Source organism: Equus przewalskii, chromosome 3 (assembly GCF_037783145.1).
Source record: "Equus przewalskii isolate Varuska chromosome 3, EquPr2, whole genome shotgun sequence".
Lineage (NCBI taxonomy): Eukaryota > Metazoa > Chordata > Mammalia > Perissodactyla > Equidae > Equus > Equus przewalskii.
In genome coordinates this window covers 4,392,175-4,411,186 of record NC_091833.1, presented here as the reverse complement: position 1 = coordinate 4,411,186, position 19,012 = coordinate 4,392,175, and the positions used below count along the sequence as shown (strand labels likewise).

Sequence of the window (19,012 nt, the reverse complement as noted above, 5' to 3'; positions counted from 1 at the left end):
GGAAATAGAACTGCCGGCTTCCTCAGGGTTGCACTCTCTTCTGGCAACAAGGGGCGGGTAGGCCTCTGGGTTAATGCCCGGGGCTGGGAGCCTGGCCCGGCCTCGCAGCGGCCAATGGTCTCAGAGCACCCGGCCTAACTGGGATGCTGTGCTGAACTAATGAATCAACAGAAAGTTCTAGAAATTGCGTTTTCAGATCAAAAGGGGAAAGTATGTGTGTGTGTGGAGAGAGAGAGAGAGATCGTGCAATTGTTTAAAGAACCAACTTTCTGTTGCCTGTGGCCCTGGGCAACAAGAGGAACCCAGGTAAGCTAAGGGCACCCTTGTCTTTGGTCTTACTTTACACAGGGACAAAGAGGTGGACAGACTTCTGGGGGCCCTGAAGAAGGGACACACAGCTATCCCGTTGGTGGGTGGGAGGGAGAGGGCTAGGTTTTGCTGTTTGTTTGTTGTTGTTGTTGTTTTCCCATTTTATTTTGTCTTTTGCATTTTACATGAGACTCTACTGTGAATTTGGATAGAGGGAGGCCACAGCCTCCATCTATCCCAGGGGCAGAGGAGGCCAGCGGCTGAAGCCACCAGCTCTTCCCTTAGTCTCTGTCCTTCAATTTCCTCCTCCACAAAGTGGCCTAGATGGTAGTACCTGCCTCACGAGGTCGCTGTGGAGGTTTCTTGAGATGATATGCATAAAGTGCCTGGCACATAGTAGGTGGTCAATCAGAGTTATCTGTTATTGTCAGAAGTCACTGCAGACACGGACATTTAGAGTCAATGAAACTTAGTGGCTGGTTCTGTCGCCACTAGATAAGGGCAGTGATGTTATCCAAGCTGCTGAACCTCTCTCAGCCTCAGCTTGTTCATCCATAAAATGGGGAGAACAGAACCTTTCGAGAGGGTGGAATACAAAGCACCTTGCATGTAGTAGGCCCTCATAGGTTCTAGTTATTGTTAGCAGCAGGTGCGGTGTTTTTCAATCTTCAGCAAAAGACAAAGTCCTAAGTGCCTCCCACATTGTAGAAGCCACTCCTTCCTTCTCAAGATGGTACTTAATTCCTTAGTCATTAACCAGTTAACGTCTTTCCCAGCAGGGCATGTCTAGGTTCTTGGTTAGGCCTAGACTTGGCTATTGGAGTCCCGGGAACACCTTCTCCATCCTAAAAAAAGGATCTCGCAGAACTGTAGCACGTACTTGAGAGGGAAAGTCCAGGGCATGTTCCAGAGATGATGCAGAGCGATAGGAAAACATTTCAATGGAAATAATCTGGGTAGCCTTGCAGAGCGAGGTCCTTGAATTGGCTCCATTCAAGAAATGGGCAAAGGACTTGAGAGTTTTATATTTTCAGAAGAATTTACCCACCCGTCGAGTCACAGCCCTGTCATTTCTGTGAACAGGAGTCGAACTACTGAGTGCAGAACCACACCCAGTGGGCAGGGAAGGCTCCAGCCGGTAAGGGTAAAGCAGCCTGAGGCCCTCCACCATCTCGGCTCTCGCTCCAGGGGTCCAGACTCACCCTTGCAGAAGGAAATCTCTGGAGGAGGAATTTTAAGGTTCAAAAAGACAAAAGAAGGACTGAGGAAGGGAAAGAAAGAGGGAGGGAGGGAAAACTTCACTCTTCTCATTCCACCAGGCCTCATTTGCTCTTCTTTCGCATTCGTTAGAGAGACGTGAACTCTGAGCGTGAAATGAGAGTTCCCAGATGGAATAGGATTTGCCATCTTTCGCCAGATCATTTTGTTCTCTCTGCTGTCACGTACTTCGGGCTTTCCTCGCCAATCATGGTGAGCGTGTGAGATGCTCATGGAGATCCACCGTTAGGCAGGAGCCTGGGCATCTAATTGTAAAAGGTCCACAGCCTTCAAACGGTTACTTCTTGCTTCCGTGGCACCCCCAGAGCCCCTCCAGGAGCAGTTGCTCAGCTCGGGGCTGGGGCCTTGGTGGGAAGACACTGTGTGGACACAGGCCCTGTCTCACCTGGAGCCCTTCTTGCCACTTGCAATTATATTGTTTCATGTCAGGACTTACGGCTAAAGCTGACCTTGCTTTGCATTACCACTAGTTTCATTAACACCTTTTCCTTTTCTTCCTCAGTGTGAGCTTTTGTAATTTGGTTTTGGTGGCCAGCTTGCTTTGGGGGCACAGCCAGCTGTGGCACTATCCTGGGTATAGTGGGCTACTTACAGAAGACTTAGGGCGATTCCCGTGCCTGCTTCCGATCGGAACTCAGAGAACGAATACTGTTAACAGAGTAAACGGCTCACTGCTTTTGAGAAATCGAGGGTTCAACAACCAAAATGGCTCTGATTATAAAGAATTAAGCCCTCAGTTTAAAAATAAAGTAGTGAGGCTGAGACGCAACAAGGGCATTGCTGAGCTCCTTTCTTCACCCCTAGCCCTGAGGTTTTCCGTGACACAGAATAACCCCTTTGCAATGAATCTGGGGAATAGTCTCAAGATGCACAACTAATTTAAGTCCATGATAAATATTCAAATATTTTTAAATGGTCTGTTTAGTCTTTTAATCCAGATAAACAGTACCTTGTCTGCAAAAGGCTTTAGAAGTTTTGCTCTCATATAGATGGGGACAATCGGCACACTGTAAGTAGGTAATTTTGTGTTTGAAATCACTTGGTAGAACAAAGCCTTTGAAGCCATCATGAACAATGGTCATAGGAAAAGAAAATGCTGGATTATTCCCCAAGAAAAGGTTTGCTGTGGAAAGATTCACTTGGGCAGGAAACTTTACAAATTATAAACGAGTGGCATTTCCAGATGAGCGGCAGTGTCCTTTACGGCCCTTGCGGCATGCAGAGTCACTCTGAAATGGTCACATAAGGAACTGGTTTTATTACCAGAGCTCGCTTGGTATCTCTGCCCCGATCGGCTGTCCCGGGGAAGGTGAGGTGGTCCAGTCCTTTCTGTACGCAGAGGCACTTATAGCTAATCCTTGCTCCCTGCCATCAGGCACGGAGAACCAGAGAATCCCCACCACACGGGCCTAAACAAACCAGCCTTTAGTGGAGGCCAGGAATGGTTCTGGGGCTCCTCTTTCTCCGTAGGTGAAGTAGAGATGGCACCCACTGCAACCTGTGTGTGTGGAGCAGAGCAGGGTACAGTGCCAGACAGAGGAAAGGAAGGCAGATGCTGGAAGTCAGTGTTGCAGGATGGACACTGCAGTTGGCAAAAAGCCTGGTAGTTGGAGGTGGGGTGAAAATAAGATTTCCAACACAACCTTAAAAAATAATTGCAGCTGATGCTTTATACTGTGTTAGTCTTAAGGTCCCTCCCTTAAGAATAATGCTCACTTCTTTGGTCCATTTAGTTTGGGTCTTTTGCAATTTATCAAAGATGCATTTCCTGGAGTCTGCTATCCCATTCAAGGCGGTGTGGAAACATGCAGAAGTGTGTTGATTGCATTTCCACAGTCCTCACATTCTGCCCTTGAGAGGCGTGGTCCCTCCACTGATTCCTGCAATGGGTGGGCCAACAGAGCCCCAGTGTCTCCAGAAGCACTTCTGAATACACGTGCACTCATGCACACCAACACACACACACACACACAAGCACACAGCCAGGAAATGAATGGACCTGGACACCCAGCCAGCTTCCGTGAGTTCTACCTCACCTCCCTAAGGAAGCACCACTGCCTGGGTGCGAAGACAATATGGTTAGGATACAGTGTTTTATAGACAGAAAGAAAGGAGGAAAAACAGCTCTTTGCTTTGGATGCAAATAAACTCAGCTTCACCTTTAACGCTGAAAACCTGTGCCCTTGGCAAGACATCTGGGGACTGCTCCAGAGGTATTAATCTTCCTCCGTTTACATGTTAAATAGGTCTTTGGAAACTGTTTCTCTAGCACTGCTTTTTCTCTCCAGTACAATCTGCCTCTCTCTTTCCTCTCCAGTGCAGTCAACACTCCCCAGCAACAGGAAGCCCCAGGGGACCGAGGTCGGGACACCGACTCTGGTGGGTTTCAGAGCCACCCCGGGCCTTGGAGGACGGTCTGGGCGGCCGGGCCGGCCAGCAGATGGCGCTGTGCCGCACGTTATGGACCCTTGTGCGCCGGGCCGGCGCTGGAGCGAGCAGGCAGACCACTCAAAGTTTCTAGTGCCATTCCTGGACCGAAACAAATGTTTGTGGAATTAAGTAGTGATTTCCTTTAGTCTGCGCGACTCTTACTGGCTGAGTTTTCAGGCTCTAGATGTTAACATATGCCATATACTGTATTGCTTTTTCGGGTGAAATCAGGGGTTTCCAAGCACACGTAAACCCATCCTAACTGCTCATGCCAACTAGCAAAGGTCTGCCTTTTCTGATAAATAACCCATAAAACTTCCATATTAAGAGCTAGAATGGTTTGGAAGACAAAGAAGTGCTGGAAAATGTAAGTAAACAGAGCACCTAAGATTTTTCTTTCTAAATAAAGGAGAGGGGGTGGGGGTTTCTTGTTACCAGCTCAAAAGTAAAGCATGAAAGTGGCAAGGCTTGGGTGGAAAAAGAATCTCTGGCTACTGGGAGTGCGAGGAGGGGGCTTTCATTATATGATTGCTGGAAACGCTTTGCTGCAACAATCACAAACGTGTGACTGTGGAGAAAATTTGGGAGATGTGCTGGAAACCCAGGGCTGTTGGTCTTGAGGGCACAGCCAGAAAGCCATGGGTTTTCAGGACAAAGTTAAACAACAATGGATTAAGGATGGTATGAATTGCCAGTGCGATTGCTCCACGGTGCCAAGTGGCCCCATTAGTTAGGGCTCAGTATGTATTTAATCTTGCCATAAAATCCGTCTTCTCAAAGTAAACAAAGCAAATCTGTGTGCATCTCCAACAAGACGTATGCAGCTTTGTTTGGGATAATGGATTTGACATGAGTAAAAACAGTGGGGATTAGATGGACCCAGAACGGATAAATATGACTAATTGTCATCTCCTCGCATCAGCGTAAACATGGCCAGCAGTGCAGACGAGGAGGAGATGGTGGAACCAGAGGGTTTAGGGGGCGTGCATCCCGCAGAATTGGTTCCTAAGCAGTTGATAAAGCAGCGGTGGAATGGAGCTTTGAGGAGGTTTTGTCTTATGTGTGCACAGGAACATAGCTTTTTAGAATTTCCGAGCATTTTCTTCCTCGCATCGGACTGTGTGTTGCAGCCCTGCAGAGTGACCGCCCAGCTGTCTGCCGTGTGCAGAGTAACTTCGAGTTTCTCTTAAAATGGTGACTAAACTTTTTGAAACTGGTGGAATGTTCCAAGCATCCTTCACACAAAAGAATAGGTTTGGGAAGCTTGTTTCAGACTTTTTCAAAAGTTTTCAGCAAGTGACCCAATTATTATTGCTCTTTAGATACACAGGCATGTTTTCTTTCCCTAACCCATTTTACTGTTTTATTTCATAAATCAAGAACTATGGCAATGTGGATTTCTTTTTCTTAGATGAGGAATAAATATATCTAGTACTGAAATACATTCTTTTAAAGTAAGAAATATTCTCAGACTTTGAAACTTTACCATTCGAAACAGTGTTTGTGTTTAAGGTGATTAAATAATATGACGAGGTGTATTCATTTACTAACATATGGTTTTTAACATCTGATGCTGTTTTTTCCCCCTGTTTTCATTTTTTAAGCTAAAGTTCAAAGACATTTTTCTAACCAAATGTCATTTATTATGTCAACATACGCTGTTTATGCCATGAATGTTGTTAACATAGTGAAATGAAACTTTAGTTCTCTGACTAATAGCAATAGTTAAGGCTTACCAAATATTACAAACATTGCAAATTCTATCCATAATATCCAGAAGCTGATTTTGGATCAAATTTAGAGCTGTCTTTCAAACAGAGCCACATGAAATTTAAAATTAGTCAAGAATTACAGTTTGCTATGAAGAATGTCTCCACCTCCAATATGAGCAAGTGTCATCAAAATGAAAGGGAAAGAAATGAAAAGAAAAGAAAAGATGCGATTGTTTTGACACAAGGGAGAGAAGCTTAGTGTCGCTTCATTTTTAACCTCATTTCAAATTATCTTTTAACCACCCTGATATTTCTGCATGGAGATAATCACATCTCATCAGCCTTCTCAAACCCCGCAGCAGCTCCACACTCAGAGCTAGCACTTCTCGTTAAATCACATTGCTAAACAAATCGTTCCAGCTCCCGTAGCAGATGATGGAAATCAGTCTGGCTGGACGGCCTTTTTTTTTTTTTTCCCCATCATTCAATTTTATTTTCTTTCCTTGGGTAATTTTAATCTTACATAAGGTGTATGAATGTTTTTCCTAGAAAGACAGGACAGGAGTATAAAAAGCGTAAAAGCAAATCTGCCCCAGAGGTGATGAAGATAGAGACCTGTTGAAATGCTCCTGGGAAAATAAACACATGGATTCACATGCACATTTCAGAGAGGAAAGTGCTTCTCAGGGAAGGCAATGACACCACACGTGGGGCTTCAGGGGAAGGAAGGGTTCCCTGGGTTTTATACATTCCCAGTCAATTCTTCCTAACATCATTCAAGAATTCACCTATCACTGAGGTTGCACAAACACCAAGAAAACTGGGCTTATTTATTTTAGCTGTTTTGCATCTGCAGATGTAAAATCTAAAGCCCCCTGCTTAACGTTAAAAAACCTAGGGTGTAAATGACTGACTGCCTTATCTCCACACAATTTGCCTTAACTTCACTTCCCCTCACTTGTCATTTAATTTGTACAGTTTCCAAATCAGAGTGACTATCATCTATTAGTCCCCCTGGTGACAGAGGGCAGGGCGCTGTTGAATCTGAGTTAATAAAGCAGAAACACAAGCCTAATTACTGGGGAGATAAACCATGTGTGGCAGCGTCACTTTCCTCGAGGTCTGGAGGTATCTGCACCGAGACGTCTTGGAGTGACTCTGTGCACAAGGACAGACAGACACCACGCGACTTGGGGCCAGATTGTTTTCATACGGCATTACTGGTAAATTTCAGGAATTGCCTTCCCTGGAGAATGGTGGGGAAAATTGTGCAGCTACATGGGGAAGCAAGGGCATATCATTAATCAAATGAGATGGTGGGGGGCGAAGGAGCTTCACAACCGCAACGGGCAAAACAAGTAGAAAGTGGCATTTTTGTTACAAGGGCATGTATGTGTTTAAATATAGTCTATATATACATGCATTAAATAGCTCCGTGGTGTGTGCTTGTGTGTGTGTGTGTGTGTGTGAAAGAGAGGGAGAGAGGGAGACGGCGATTGCCTTGCTACTGCCAGCAGTTAAAACATGGAAAGTATTACTCTATTAAAAAATTAAAATATACATATATTATATATAGTCTAATGTACAGAATCATACTATGTACAGCATAATGACTCAACAACTTTTATAGCATAGAACCCGATTGAAAATCTGATCTATTGATTATTCAGAGGCCCATATTGTGTTTTTATAGGCTTATATCACTGGTATATGACTATAACATGTTTATGCAAATTGCATAGGCATGCTGAGGAATTTCGCCATTGTGTGTACTTTTTCATACGTGTTATGCAAGACTCCAACACTGCCGTTCGTACTGCTACCCTTCCCAATTCCCTCCCTCCAAAGGACACAAACAAAAAAGTCTACCTGTGGGGTTAAAGTCGCTAACGTTTAAGAGAGATTCACAAAAAGAGAAAAAAAATAATACAATTCCCGGCTCCTGATGTGGAGGGTTACAATTATCAGTGAGTACTGTAGCAAAAACTGAGAAACTGTGTATGGAGAGTGAATCTATTAATGCGGCTTTGTCCAACAAATATTAAAATTGCAAAGTAATTTGCCCATTTGACGATGGCTAATGAACTTAAGTATGCAGAATGAACTTTAATAATTGAGGAAATTGTGCAATTAAGTTGAAAGCAGCTGAAAGTTACAAATAAAATTAACTCTCTAGCAAGAATATTACTGCTTCTATTACCAACCAGTTTGTGTGGGTATCAAGAAAGTCTGGAAAGTTTCATATGACTGTACATTATTGTGATGATTTACCATAAAGATATTGACCTCTTTTTTTTTTTTTTAACAGAAATGAGCACTAATAATTCTTTTCCACAATGTCTCGGGATTACCATGTGGTTGGAATTATCCAAAATGTCTCCTTGGCGGGGTATGTTTTAATTTTGATTTCAGGGTTATGATCCTATCTGTGTCTATTTTAAATTTAAATGGATTACATTCAGCAAAAATCCTTTTACACCCTGGCTTGGCTGTCTCATACTATTAGGCTCTATGTGTTCAGTTTCTACCAATCTGTTACTACATAAAACCATAAGAAGCCTCTTAATGTTCCAACCAGGTTAGACCGAAGACATCAGATTAATATTTGATAATGTAGAAGAGCCCTTAATCAAATCTGCTTATTTCAGGACAGAATGTTTCTGCAATTATCATAATTGTTGTGCTAAATATGTTTGTCTTTGTATCTGGCTTTGGGCATAATCTTCTCTCTTGAAAGCCACTCAATGTGGGACTTGAGATTCCTGCACAAAACCCAATTAATATTACGATGACAAGCCCCATGAGCTCCAGAGACGCAGCAGCTGAGCAGACTCGAACGTTCTTAAGTACAGATACTTGAGTGATCAAGTACATCTGAGGGAGACACACAATTCAATAATCCCTTTCTCAAGGAAGTCAAGAGCCCTGTGAGATACCAGCAAAATCAAAGGGGCACATCAGAAAGAAAATGACGGGTCTGGTCCTGTAGCGTCTCTATTAAAATGCAAAAGTTATGGATTTTTTTCGGGGTGATGGGAACCTTTTCTGTTTTTATTGATTTCTTTTTATAGCTTGATGATTTCTCTAAGATTATCTTAAAAGCTTAAAGAAAAAAGGGGCCTCATCAAAAGGTATCCTGCGTGACAGGAGCATATACAGTTTTGGTTAACATGATGTGGCGAAGCGGCTGTGGTCTGGGGAGGAAGGGATCCTGTCGTTCATCAGCCTGGGAGGGGCTGCAGCCTCCACGGTAAGATGAGAATTTTACTGTCACATTTGGTGCACGTGGCAAACCCACCCTGCTCACCCCTGGGCCCGTAAGGAGAGATGAGCTGGGGGCTGGAGCTACCCGGGTATTCCCACAGAGATGGAGTTATAAAGTGCTGTATCAACAAAGGTATTTCCATTCACGGTGTATAAAATAACCGCCTTCAAACCCTGACCCCCAATTCCCAGCATCATGGATGGCTCCTTGGGTTTACGGCTGAATTCACTATCCAGAGGTGACATCCTAACCCATGGATTTGTAATCAGAAATTGGTTTCCTGTCACTTTAAAAGTGAGGCACTAAGGGGCAGTAAAAACAAGGCTGTCAGAGCTAAATGGAGCTGTGGTTCCGGCTCTGGGCCATTGCATGCTACCTTTCCAATGTATTTATTACATTCAAAAACCTCTGTAGTGCACTTTAGATGGCTAGTGACACCCTCTTAGGTCACTTATTGCTCTGTGAAATCAGTTTTGGAGAAACTCTTTCACATGTGCCAAAACCAAAAATAAATAAAAAGTATGCCTGTGTTTCTGCATAAGAATGTGCAGTACCAGTACCAGTGCACTGGGCCTCTGTGCACTCCTGTGCCCCTACGTCAGTGGCAGGAAGACCCACGCCGGCCTGGAGCATCACCAAGAGCTCACTGTGCTCAGGCACCACTAAAAGTGAAACGAACCAGTGTGGCCCCTGCTTGTTGCCTGATAAACCTGACAGAGCCTTCGAGGCCACCTGCCCAATTTCAGGGTCTGTCCCAAGTGGAGGAGGACTGGTAGATATAATCATGCTCCCCACACATGACACACACAACTCTCCCCCTCCCGCATGTAACACCTCCATAGGTCTTTCCAGATGTGCCCTTTACAGTAAACAATAAGGAACGAGCATAATTGTAACCAAAACTTCCTAGTCTGGGGTAGAAATAGATTTCCCCAATTTAGGCTTACATTTTCTAAGATTCAAGTGCTCGAAAATTATTGAAAAAATGCTGTCAGAGATTCCTCTTGTAAACTAGACACGAATCTCATACAGTTCAGCTCCCAGGGCCCCCATTTCCTTTCTCTGCTTGTCACAACAAGGCAGGATTTCTCCTGAGAGAGACCCTCACCCTGGGAGTAATCGGGGAGCAGTGCGCCATGACATCAAAATAGACTCTTTGCCGCACAAGCATGGACAATCCTACTCACAGAGTGAATTGCCCCAAATTGTGAGATATTTGAAACAAAATGTGTCCCTGTTGCCTTCTGAGGTTCCTGCTAATTAATATTCAAAAGACTCAAAGAGGAAAAATGGATACCTAAATCATACATATGTATATGCCTTTTAAGCTTTATTATAAAGGCAAAATAACCCCTTACTTGGTTAAAATCCAACTTGAGTCAACATACAAAGGTGACTGCACTGTAATCCTAGACATATCTGCATTATGTAGGCATGTAACTGCGCCACCAGAATCTCTCAATAGTAATTATTATGCCAAGCACCCTGTTGGCACAATTACACTAAAGCTCTAATTAGTAGCAGTAAGATTAGAACCCCTACATGTTAAATCTGTAGAAGCAACGCTGAGTGAAGGATTTAAAACAGTTTCAAAACATTGTATTGTCTTTATTACAGTCTTTATACTTCAGTAAAGAAGGGTTTTCTATAAAATGCACTTAAAATAATCTGGTCCTGTCACTAAAAATAGGAAAGATAAGGTAATTGCAGTCAAACCTAGTGAGTCGGCTTGCTACCTAGGTGCATTAAATCGAAAATGACAAATCTAGTGAACTCCAGTGGGAGATACATACTTCCTGCCTGCCGGCCGCACCGGTATTTTTCCAACCCTCGGCCAGGGCACCGTGCGGGAGCCATACTTGTCACGGGCCTGCCTTCGCCGCGGGGCTTTTTCATTACCTCCGAGAAGCCGGGAGGCAGGCGAGTTGCATCAGGAGTGGATCTTCCTCACCAATCCGATTGCAGCATCAGAGATTTACCTGTCTCCTTAGCGGCTGCGACATGCCCATGGAACACAGCACATGACGCCTCCCCTCCGCCTGAGGCGGCACCAGGCACCTTAGCTACCTGTTGGGTGTGAAGCGGCCGTCTGGGAGCTGGAGCTGAGACGCCCAGGGGAAAGGAAGCCCTGCGGCCCAGGGGCTCGCCCCGTGCAGAGGTCTCCATCCAGCTGAGAGCAGGCTAGGGGTCTGCAGCCCACACCTGAGCATTTTGGGGAAGAGAAAACAGCCATGGCGAGTTATGGTCCCAGCTTCTGGAGAGGAGGGAGGCAGACAAGCATTCCCAAATGCCAGGTGTATTGATTTGGGTTGGGGAATCTTTGGATCGGATTTTTCCGTGAAACTGAGTAGGCACGACTGTGTCAAATGTTTCAAGGGAGAAAACCTAGAAGCACAGTGGGAGGCAAAAACAAAGCCATTTCATCTGCCTGGTAGTTTCCCACTCCCCGCCCGCCCCCACCACCTTCCAGAAACAAGTGTGCCTCGATCCTCAGGAAACACTGATAGTGGAGGAACGCCAGACCAAGGCGGGAGAGTGGAGTCTGCCCTGTGCCCCGCTTCCCGCCCACTGGCTCATCTGCCAAACTCCCCATCCTGTCAGCCTGTCAAGTCCCCACGTGGAAAACAGGGACTTCTGGGCACAAGAAGGGACAACGAAGGCTACGGGACCTGGTGGTAAATTGAGCCTATGTTAAAATATATATATACTTCAGCTGCCCCATGGGCAGAACTTGGCCTTCCAACTTTGAGAACGAGACATTAAAAACACAGTTATTCTTGAGTAATCGGTCCATAAACATATAAAGAAGAGATAAACATTTGAAAAATTCGCCTGGGCTTTTCTATTGAAGCAAATGCATTATTTATTTCACTTCTGAAATGCTAAGCCAAACAGCTTCAGCAATCTTTAGGATGAAAATAGGAGACAGAAATCCCAAAACGTTACTGTGGTTATACATTAGTCACTAAACGGCAGTTCCTTCCCCCCACCAACAGATTTCCCATAATTACAGTGACGCTTAGAGAGCATGTATCTGTATAGCATCCATATAGACTTTAGAAGTGTGTAGTCTAATGCTGTAAAACTGTCTACAAGAACATGCAGTGATAAGAGGGCAGAAGTCAGAGGCTGGCCTCTGAATCTTATTAATTATATGTATTCAGCCATATGTTATATCTAGAAGTGCTATTTACTGTAAAATTGAAGACCGGGGAGAGTAGGTACTTTCTGTCTTCTCTGTTTTATGTTGGCTTCTATTCCACAGCCCCAGCCTGGAGGAAGGAAGTGAAAACATCCTTATGCCTTATAGGTTATCTTATTGCCGTCATAATTCCTGTATTTATATGCATGTATGTTTTATCTACAAAAGATATCCACAGGAGAGCTAATCTTTCTGCAACTGTTACAGAACTATTAAATGTATATTAGCATGGTCATTTTTATTTAATGGAAACAAATAACAGTTAATCTTATTGGAAGGGTTAAGTGGGTTTACTTGGTAAAGGGCAAATCCCCTCGCATGCTTTCTTTTTAAAAGAATAGCTACAGTTGCTGACAGATGGTCTTTGTCTGAGTGTAGCTGAGGACAGATACAGTTTCTTTTTACACATTTATGAAAGTTGGAGATATAGATGCTTGGTAATATGCAGTGGCCTAGGACAAAGAGCAAGCTTGGTGGACAGAGGCGATTAGATTTCCGATCAGTGACAGATGGCTGCCTTAGCAGAGTCAGATAAAATTAGAGGTGGGGGGGGGGGGCGGGATAAGAAGAAATCACTTTCCAAGTAAAAGTTGCATCTCTTAAGACAATGGCAGCGTGCAACATTCAGCTTTCTTCCCAAATTGGTGTCAAGTTCCTGGATTTAAATTCCTACTTCAAATGTGCATTTCATTTTTCCCTTGCAGAAGAGGTGGGATTATTTTTTGTTGATCAAGCTTATCAAAGGGAAACTAAGAAACAAAATAATTAACAGCTTGTCTTTCAACTTGGCCAGCGGAAAGTATTTCCATTTACAAAATTACACTGGATATTTTGCATATGGGTCCTTCCGCACACCACTCCTCCACGGCTCCAGCAGACTTTTATAAGCCTAGCAGTAAAATCCACATTTTTGCTTACTCCATATACACCATTTAAAGCTATAACATCACTATAACCTTAGTCAAATAACCATACAACATATTTAGTGTTAATTTGTCACACTGAAATTATTCATCGGTGTCTTGAGTAAGTCCGATAATATTTATGGGTTATGCCATTCCATGTTTTCTGGCAGTGCAGTTTGCTAGATTCCATAGATTTACTGTGTCTGCTTTTTTATGACTGACATAGCAATAACCAGATTGCAAAGATATTTATGTTGTTTGTGGCTTAGCAAGATAATTAAAGGATATAAATTAATCAAGTGCAATTAATTAGAAACTTTATGTTCGCGGCAGCCCTTCTTTGCATGTATAATTTATATTTATTGATTTCCTGGCTTTCATTAGCCTATGAGATAACAGCAAAAATGCATTAGAGAAGAAAATGTACAATTAGCGTGAGAGAGAACCTTGGCATAATGGATAGATCAGCACATGTTTGGGGCAAATATAAAGCTTTGTTAACTGTCATAAGCAGTTACAATTGATGAGTGGTATTTCACTACATATCTTTCAGCTGATTAACGGCGTTTTTAAAGAGTTCTCTTAATGGGAAGCTGATAGGTTGGCTAAATTTACATTTTAATCAGACTATTTATGATAGAGGCAGCCCTAGAAATTCATGGGCAGAGGGTGAGGCGACATTCCCTGAGGGACTCGGGTAGGGAGTCGGCTTTGCATCCACTCACCTATTCCTCCTCCTGTTATTTGTCCCAAGGCATCTGTGTAGGGGAGGGGTGAGAACCCTCGTGGCCTCCTCCTAACTGGCCACACTCTGATTAATCTCCAGGAGAAAGGGCCTGATGTGCCAGATGCCAGGAGAAGGGAAGCCCAGTCACACTTGGGTGTCTTCTGTCCCTGGGTGTCAAACGCCAGCCCCATGGGCAGCAGCAGTGGCTCCCCAGTTTCCTCACCCAGGCCTCATGCAGGAGGGAGAGGTGTCTTGGCCTGTGGAATGGCAATACCCTAGTTGAGCCTGCTTCTCCTGTTTCCTAACTGGGTTGACAGCCAACCCAACCAGCTCCAAGGAGACCAGACAGGAGGCCACAGCCTCAAGTCCAGAGGAGACTTTACTCCTGCCCATTGGTCAACAGCTCCCATTCCAACCTAGAAGCAGGGCCCGCTCCTGAAGTGTAAGCTTTTAAGACTGGTTCTTTCAAGCAAGAACAGGAGTTAGGATGTGGAACAGTCAGAGAAAACTTTTTGAAAGATATTTAAAAGTAGATCTCCCATAGTGATACCTTTCTCATTCTTTTGAAAAAGGAGACAAGAGGATTCCTCCTCTGGAATTCCCATTAGAAAACTGAAGTGAAATCTTCCGTCACCCTTCTGGGCAATTACATGTCTAGAAGTTGAGAAAGGACAAAAGCTCTCTCTCCCAGCTAATATTCTGTTTCCACATAGAGGAGCCTGCAGCGGCAAGTTGGATCTTTCTGTGCACTAAAATAGACTCCCTAAGACAGTGTCATGGGCAGCCCACAACACAACACCTCAGGGTTGGACAATTAGTAAGGCCACCAAGTGGGACTCCAGTCTGGCTGGTGAAGTGGCCCTGAATGGGCATCTCTGCAGGAGAGGACCTATTTCTTGTCATTCCCACATGGAGATGGGACATTAGGGCTGGACAGCCGTGTTATATGTTTAGTGGGCATTCCCAACATGGTCTTTATCCTAAAGAATGTCAGGAAGCCCCCTGGAAAGAAAAACAAAAGAGAGTTCCCCCACGGGGGCTCATTCCTGCTTCACACACAAACCAGGGAGATAGAGCTTCAATTCAGCTCAGAAGATAACTTGAACAGAGTGAGACTGGGGGCCTGGTCTCTTCTCAAGCGAGGATAAATCCATTGCCTTGAGTCTTGATAGACATCTTCCCTCTTCCTCTCAGTTCCGTTCCTGTGCAGCCTGAGGGCTTCAAACCTCCTGCCCTGTTTCCTGGTGGAATCCCGTAAGTGTGGATTGCCTATTGACTGAATAGTCCATGGCTCTCCTTGCCCTGGGGCAGTTAGAGTTGGATTACGTCACCAAAGCTAGGCTACAAATAAGAAATAGCTTTTCATTTATCTCAGAGAGAAGAAACCACAAATGAGCAAATATGAGATTAATATAAATGAAGGAGGATACAATTTCTGCTTACATGATGATAAGCCCCTTTTTTCCTTTCCATACTAATTATTATTATCATTATTAGTATTATTTTACCCCTCAATTGCCTAGGATGTTATCCAAGAGGAAGAGCTTTATCGGCTGCTGAAAGCTCTACAGTATTATTTATTTCATGTAATAAAATGTATGTAATGATCATGATTAATGTTTGTTTATTGTTGTATCATTGTGTTTTCCTTCCAGTCTCAGTGTGATACTGGTTTAATTAAACTTGGGAGAAGGGTGGGGGTGGGGTTGGGTGACAGTCTTTAGAACTTTGTGCAATAATGGAGTCTGTGTTTGGTTGCACTCACGTGTCGCTTAAGATGAAGATGTGCCCATAAATGACTGATTCTGTTTGTTCTTTGAAAGGAAAGTCCATTCTCCATCCTTTATTGTGTAATTTACAGATAAATCTGTTGTGCCTCAGACCAAATGCTTTTATGTACAGAAATTGCAATGACAGTAGAAATTATGGTAATTGAAGAACCCTCTATTTTAGGTTTTTCTCGATCACATGAAATGATCATCAGCATCTTTCCTGGCCATAATCATGCCCTAGATTCCAAATTATTTTTTATTAGTTTGTTATCTAGTTTAACTGTTCTTGGAAGAGAAGGGCTGAGAGGGAGTAGCAAATATTGTCTCTGCTGGTTAATGTGTCTCCTAAGGAAAGATTAAATAGGTAGAGTTGGGGCCATTTTTTTTTTTCATTTCTGCTGCACCCAAAATCATTTGCCAAGACTCCTATTACATCATTTCCTTGAGAAATTCAAGTGTGCATCATAAATGCAAGCCATAGAGCTTCGAAATAAATTAGTATGTTTTAAAAAGTTTTTAAAGCTGAATTCAGATATGCCTTAACATTAGTTAAAGCACTTTACAGTTTGCAAAGCACTTTAATATCTATTATCTCATTTTAGCATCATAACCTTTGAAGGAAACAGGACATAAAATTTTTTTACATAACATACATATCATACTATGATGTACATGTGATACTATGTATTTTTTTGCAACTTTCTTTTTTTCTCTTCAATAATATATTGTGGATATCTTTCACGTCGATATGTAGAAATTTGGTTTAATTAGGGACATTTAGGATGCCTCCAGGTTTTCCTTTTATAAACAATGCTGAATTAATATACTGGAGGATGGATATATATACGTATGTGCATATATACACAAATACATATACGCATACATACATGTACTCATGTGTATGCATGTGCATGTGTGCCTGTATGCGTGTGTCTGTGTTTGAGCTCATACAAGCATTTTGGCAAGATAAAATGCTTTGGATCAGAATATAATTTAACTTTTTGATTCAGTCTGCCAACTAGCCCTCCAAGGAGATCGTTCCAATGCAGACCCAATGCAACAATATATACAGGTTCCATTTGCCCACTCTCTTTCCATCTCTAGATCATATCAATCTTTAAATCTTTGCCAACTTTAAAGAAAAAAGGTATCTCGGTATTATTTAGTTTGAGTTTTCCCAATAGGTTGTGAGACGTGGAGCATCTTTTTACGTGTTTTTTACTGACTCATATTTCTTCTTCATAGAATTGCTTGTTCACATTATTTGCGAATGTTTCTTTCCTATTGTTTCTAATCTTTTTATTAATTTATAGAGAATTGAGGTTAATATTATCTCCTTGTTGATTGGACACATTGCATTTCAGTTTCTCATTTGAGGTTTAATTTTGTTTACAAGGCCCTACTCTAGGTTTTTTTTTCTTTCTTTTTAAAAAAATGTATGTAGTCACATCAGAATAAGGGTTATAGAATGAAGAAAGGAAGAAAATTCAGAGAGAGGGGAAAATGACTTGCCCTTTAAGTGGGAAAACCAAGATTTGAACCCCAATTTGTTACCCACCCCACACCGCTTCTCTGTGGATGCTGCCATGACTGGAGCTATAAAAAGTGCGTATAAAGTACAGCTTTCCTACTTCAAGTACTGGTGCTGTCAGGCTCCCCCAGCCATCTTCAACTTCCCTTGCCGCATGCCTTGAAGGAAGTTTCTGCCTGTCCTTCAAAACTTAGCTCCAATCGCACCCTTGTCAAGCTTTCCCAGATACTCTCAACTCAGCCTTCGCCTTTTCTGCCATCGCATATTGGTGTACCGGCCCCTAGGGACGTATCCGTCAGAGTCTGCTTTGTGAGGCAGGTATTTATGTCATGGCTCCCTCTTGCCCCAGAGAGTGAACTTGCACAAGTTAAGCGCCTGCGGTAGATGAATTGCATTAATTAACTGATTTTCCCTCCTGTATCCATGTTCTGGCAGTGTGATCTTCACGTGAAGAGGTAGAGTTTATTCCTCCACCTCTTAAATCTGGAATGGCCTTGTCACTTACCTTGGCCAATAGAATGCGAGAGAAGCGATCGTCCCTTCAGAGGTCTTGTGTGCCTCTGCTCACACTCCTGGTACCCTACCATTGACATCATGTGAACAAGCCCAAATTTGCCTGTTGAAGGATGAGAGACCGCATGGAGGAGAATCATCCCAGACAAGTCAGTCTTCACTCCTACCAAGTGACAGCAGACACAGGAGCAGTTCCAGCTGCAGTCTCTTGAGCCCAATCCCAACCAGAAGAAACTCTCAACCAACCCATGGATTTGTGAGCTAAGTAAATGTTTATTGTTTAAACCACATTTGGGCAGTTTGTCACACAGCAATAGATGACTGATAACAAGCCTTTCTGGGACAAATGAAGCATGGTCTTATTGAGCACAACTGTGCATAGTTCCATGGCTTACCCGTTTTTGAGTGCTTGAAACATAGCCTAGCATGTTACATTGTACATAGTAGGTGTAAATAAATGTTGAATTGAATTCAGTCTCCTCCTTTAATGGCAGTTGAGAAGCTGAATATTTGAAGGGATTCTTTTGGTGGAAATATTCCACTTCTTAAAGGCAGGCAAAGTCTGCCGGTATTCATAGTGTAAGGAAATTTGGAATAAACAAAAAAGATTACTGGGTGTCTCCAGTGAGAAATTATGCATTGTTTAGAGCATACCGATCTGAGTTGTCTGATTCTAGCCTTTCTTTGCCTTTGAGCTACTTTATAGCTCTGTAAGTTGTGGAAACCCAAGGGTAATACAAATGATTCTTGTCTATGAACATGCAAATGAATTCCATCCAGGGGAAACAATATCCCCAACCACCAACACCGCCATCACTACCGTGGAAAAGCCATTTTTGTATCCATTTGCAAGTTCATTTCAATATTCCTGATTTGTAAAGAGGACTGTTCTTTGGATCCCCCTTTGAATCAGTTGTAACATCTGCCCAGTTCCCTCATTTAATAAGTTAAATAAAATCTTTGACACTTGTTCATGTTATATTTGTATGAGTCATGATCTTACCTTTGTTTGAAAATTATATCTTAACGGTTTGGGAGATCCTTCCAGATGCCCAGTGGATTCACCTGACAGAGCTGAATAAACTTCACTGCCAAAGTGGTGAAGTTTTGTGGGCTTTTAAGCCTGTGCCCGTCTTTTCTTAGCTCTCAGTCTGAATCTGGTGAATTAAATGGCAATAGTACTTTGCTGACTCTCTGCTTTTCCAATTTTAATTTTCTTTCTGCTAATTTTGTGTTTTGCTTTTGCTTTTGGATTGTCTATGGCCAATAAGTTATCTCCCATTGATGAAAGCAATGATTGGGAATGCAGTTTTGTGGTCAGACCATTTGGTGACTTCTGTATATGGGTTAATGGTGTAGAAGGATCTA

At 43.0% G+C, this 19,012-nt stretch overlaps 1 long non-coding RNA gene across 1 annotated transcript; it reads left to right on the top strand.

The window, feature by feature from the left end:
• Positions 1–4,112: 4,112 nt before the first annotated feature.
• On the top strand, positions 4,113–18,623 carry LOC139082171 (uncharacterized). The gene is made up of 3 exons (XR_011537905.1): positions 4,113–4,384; positions 8,038–8,118; positions 17,567–18,623. It is a non-coding gene; the product is annotated as an uncharacterized lncRNA (long non-coding RNA).
• The last annotated feature ends 389 nt before the right edge of the window (positions 18,624–19,012 follow it).